The sequence below is a fragment of the Petaurus breviceps genome, unplaced genomic scaffold, assembly GCF_028583685.1.
Source record: "Petaurus breviceps papuanus isolate PSGF00001 unplaced genomic scaffold, PetGlider_PUasm1.0 38, whole genome shotgun sequence".
In the NCBI taxonomy this organism is placed as follows: Eukaryota; Metazoa; Chordata; class Mammalia; order Diprotodontia; family Petauridae; genus Petaurus; species Petaurus breviceps.
The window spans coordinates 54,762,209-54,767,562 of NW_027186304.1; positions in this window are offsets into that span (position 1 = coordinate 54,762,209).

The window sequence follows — 5,354 nt, forward strand, 5'->3', positions numbered from 1 at the left end:
AAGTTTTAAGCTTTAAAACTGTATACTCTGTATATACCCTATATATGTCAGACCAGTTTGTAGACACACACACACACAGACACTTATGTACTAGTAAGACTGATTTTTAAGTTGTTTGCTAAAAAAGTTAATCCATCAAAATCCACAATGTCTTGTACTCATCAAAGTAGTTACTTTGGGAAGGTGTACATGTATCCAAATTATGTTCAAGAGGTTTTGGAACTTCCTTTTGGAATTACTTTCAAAGTCCGTTTGTAAGCTTTATATAAAAAACTAACTCAGAAGAAAGGCATCTTGGCTTTCTAAAAATTAAACTCATCTCTTATTCAAAAGAGCTCCAGCAAGTGTTCTTATACTCTGGAGATAAGAATCCCACATATCCAAAGTTTGCTACCAAATCTTTGTTAGGTAAAGTTTTGTAAGGAACGCTGTCTCAATGAGGACCTGGTGCTCTTTAGAACAAAATTCTGAAAGCACAAATTATTCTGTTAAGACAGAAAAGAGGGTTACCTAAAGAGATGAATTTATATGCAAAGGGTAGCGATCTATCAACTTATTCTCAAGAAAGTGTAGCAAAGGCAAGGTAGCTGAGGATGATCACAAACAAATGCTACTGGAATGTCTGATGCTCAGAATAAGCCAAAAGTGGCTACAACCCTAAAAACAACCAAAAAGGTCTTTTTAATGCTTTATAGGGAGCAACATAGTTGCTAGGGGTGGATGAAGTAATTATAGCAGATGATGGAGAGAAGGCAAAATTACTTAATTCTTTGAAAAAGACCTTTAAGGGGGCCGAGCCAATATGGCAGCATAGAAGCAGGAAAACTCTATGAGCTGCCCCCATAAACACCTCAAATACCTATAAAATATGACTCTAAACAAACTTTAGAGCTACAGAACCCACAAAGTGAGCAAGAGAAACAAATCTCCCAGTGAAGGCAGCCCAGCAGGTGGACAGGAAGGATCCATTGCAATGTGCTGGGCACCAAGCCCGTGGTTTTAGCCCCAGGGTGGCCCCAACCAGCAGTGGCTGGAGTGGACTTCGGGAGAGTGGGTCACCAGCACCTGTGGTGGTTTCCAGAATTATCAACACATAAATGCCAAAGACAAAATAAAAGGTCAGTGTGGAACTCTGTTGTAACTAGGGGGATGGAGGAGCGGGTCTGGCCCCTGCCCCCTGAGGTGAGAAATGGCAGAGGCATGGCAGCCCTGCAGCCACCTCCACGTGGATGTTTCATAGCTCTTGGCCTCCAGATCATAGGGGGACCAAGAGACCATTCAGAGGGTAATCACTCTTGCTTTAACCTGCTTGGATCTGGATCGCTGTCTTGGGAGGAGGTCCTGGGGTGGGTGACCAGGTGCCAGAGCTTGTGGGGGCTACAGAGAGGGCACCCAACTAATAGCTTTGGCAGCTGTGAAAACCCCAAAGATTTGGGACAAAACTCTCCTCTCTGGAAGCAGAGTGCTACTGTGGCAAAAAGCTCAAAAGTCAAGTAATTGAGTGGCAACATGAGCAAGCAAAGGAAGGAAAGCAAGCACAGCAATCAAACAATAAATTCCTTTTTTGGGAACAAAAAGGATCAAAGCATGGAACAGGAGGAAGACAACAAAGTCAGAACTCCTGCACCAAAAGCTTCCAAGAAAAATATGAGCTGGTTATAGGTCATGGAGGAGCTCAAGAAGGATTTTGAAAATCAACTAAGAGAAGTGGAGGAAAAATTGGGAAGAGAAATGAGAATGATGCAAGAAAATCATGAAAAGTGAGTCAACCACCTGATTGAAGAAAATAACACCTTAAAAATAGACTAACTCAAATGGCAAAAGAGGCCCCAAAAGTCAAAGACAAGAAGAATGACTTAAAAAGCTGAATTTGCCAGATGGAAAAATAATTTCAAAAGCTTACCGAAGAGAATAATTACTTCAGAATTAGATTGGAGCAAATGGTAGCTAATGACTTTATGAGAAATCAAGATACATTAAACAGATCCAAACAAATGAAAAAATAGAATGCAATGTGAAATATCTTGTTGGAAAAACCACTGACCTGGAAAATAGATCCAGGAGAGAGAATTTAAAAATTATTAGACTACCTGAAAGCTATGATCAAAAAAAGAGCCTAGAAATCATCCTTCAAGAAATTCTCCAGGAAAATTGCCCTGATATTTTAGAACCAGAGGGCAAAATAGAAATTGAAAGAATTCACCTATCATCTCTTGAAAAAGATCCCAAAAAGAAAACTCCTAGGAATATTACATCCAGGTTCCAGAGTTCCCAGATCAAGGAGAGAATATTACAAGCAGCCAGGAAGGAACAATTTTACTATTGTGGAAACACAATCAGGATAACACGAGATCTAGCAGCTTCTACATTAAGGGATCAAAGGCTTGGAGTATGATATTCTGGAGGTCAAAGGAGCTAGGATTAAAATCAAGAATCACCTACCCAGCAAAACTGAGTATCATGCTTCAGGGGAAAATATGGTCATTCAGTGAAATAGAGGACTTTCAAGCATTCTTGATGAAAAAATCAGAGGTGAATAGAAAATTTGACATTCAAATACAAGAAGCAAGTGAAGCATTAGAAGGTAAAAAGGGAAAAGAAATCATAAGGAATTTATCAAAGTTGAACTATTTACATTCCTACATGGAAAAATGATAATTGTAACTTATAAAACTTTTCTCAGTATGAGGATAGTTGAAGGGAATATAAATGTATATATATATGTCTATATAGGAGGGCATATGTCCATATGAATACTATAATGCCATGCTTGAGCATGTTTCCAGAAGAATGCTACTGTGAATAGCTTTTAAAGTTCTGATTACACAGTTTAGTGAACACCCTATTTATTCCATAACAAATTCAAGCAAAACATTCACAGAAAATCAAGGTACAGCATTCACAATATTACAGCTTATTACAGAAAATCACAATATAGTATTCACAATAGTTTATCATTAAGATGACCACCAAAGTGATCACATTATTTAGAACAAAGAACAATCATCTCAAAGTACAGTAGTCACAGTCTTCCACTCATGGGGCACACTAAATTAACTCAATCAGTCACTTATTCAGCAATCAGTTACTAAGTATCATTAATCACTAAGTACAATCATTAGAAAATACACAAACCCTCCACCCCTAGGTCATAAGTAAACTACAATTTCATCATTACTCAGTACCCACAGAGAGGTCTTTTCACACTTGGGGCCTGTTCTTGGATTCCCTGGATTCACTTCCATGGTCCCAGATTCTACCTGGATTCACCAGACTGTCACCTGAGTTCAATGGCAGACAGCTCCCAGGCCTTGTCCAGCTCTCTGGATAGGTCCTGCTCCACACTGAAGTTCACAGGGTCCAGTCCCTCTCAAATCCTTCACAATTTCTGCTTCTGGGAATTCAAGGCTCAACCAAGCCACAAACAGACAAAGTCCCTGCATCCTGGTCATGCTTCCTCAGTCTTCTGCAGCTCATTCAAAAAATCGGAATCACCTTATCCAGCCTGGGGGGAGGAGCTCCTGGGCTCCTAGCCTCGTGGTCTCCTGGGGTGTTCTGGTCTCCTGGGGTCTCCTGGGCTCCTCTTCAGAACAGCTTCTGCCACCAGATTCTTGTCCCAAGAAATTCTGACTGTGCCTCTCTGGGGCTTTTCTTATATACACAACATTAGTTACTTCCTGTTTCAGCCAACTCCTTCCCGTTACATCAGGAACAAGAGCTCATTCCTTGTGTTTCCTTCACAGAGGTTTGATTAGTTACTAAACGCTAAGTACCTGCTTACTTGCCAATACAAAAAGGGATCTTCAAATTACCATTAGAAATACATATGTAAGTGTGTGTATGTGTGTATATATATGTGTGTGTGTGTGTGTGTGTGTGTGTGTGTGTGTGTGTATAGATATACATAGACAGAGGGCACAGGATCAATTGAATAGGAAGGGATGATATTTAAAAAATAAAATTAAGAGGGGTGGCTAGGTGGCGCAGTGAGTAAAACGCCGGCCCGGAGTCAGGAGAACCTGAGTTCGGTTCCGGCCTCAGACACTTAACACCCACACAAAATAAACTAGCCCTGTAACCTTGGACAAGTTGCTCAACCCCAATTGCCCTGCAAAAATGCAAAAAAAAAAAAAAGATTTTTCACTTAACACCCACAGAAAAAAAACTGGCTGTGTAACCTTGCACAAGTTATTTAACCCCAATTGCTTTAAAAAAAAATAAAATTAAGAGGTGAGAGAGGAATATAATGAGAGGAGATAGAGAGAGACAGAATAGGGTAAATTGTCTCATATGAAAGAGGCAAGGGAAAACTGTTACAATGGAGGGGAAAAACAGGAAGGCAAAAGGTAATGGGTCAACCTTACTCTCACTGAATTTGGCTTAAGTAGGGAATAACATACACACTAAATTGGGTATCTTACCCTACAGGAAAGTAGGGGGGAAAGGTTTATAAGAGGGGGGATGATAGTAAGGAGGGCAGATTGGGGGTGAGGATAGTTAGAAGCACACACTTTTGAAAAGTGACAGGGTCAAAGTAGAAAATACAATAAGTGGTTGGTGGGATAGGATGGAGGGAACTATAGTAGTCTTTCACAATATATTCACTATGGAAATGTTTTGCATAAGTACACAGGTACAACCTATATTGAATTGTTTATCTTCCCAGTAAGGGTGGGTGATGAGGGAAGAAGGGAAATAATCTGGAATTCAAAGTTTTAAAATCAAATGTTTAAAAAAAACCCAATTATTATTATTGTTATTTTTACATGCCACTGGGAAATAAGAAGCTAAAAATAAACATAAAATTAAAAAAAAATCTTTAAACCAGGAAGTATAAAAAAAGCTGCTTCATAGGGAATTGGATCCCAAAGAAAATGAAGCAAAACTAAGAAAGTGCATAGCTGACTTTTATATTTTCAATTAATCAGACCTAGATGAGCTATATTCCAGGATACTGAAAACAATAACATCATTATCATCATAATCATCGACAACAACAAATTGTCAATATGATTTCTAGGCCACTGTCTGATCTTTGAACGATCATGAAGAATTGCTATAGGACTGGGAATGTGTAAATGTGGTCTTGAATTTCACCAAACAAAAAAGGAAAGAAAGTGGACTCTTCACCTTGTTGACCAAGGAGCTTGACTTTGATTTCTGATGATCTTCTGGAAGATTTTGTCAAAGGGATGGTTTGTAAGCAGTTAGGAAAATTGTAAGAGCAAGCACAGGTTCGTCAAGAACAGATTATGTTATATCAACTCATTCCTTTTTGTCCATGCTTACTAAGCCAGGTAGGGAAATATTATAGATAGCAATATGGTACAGTGTGTTATGTACCTCATAGGGCT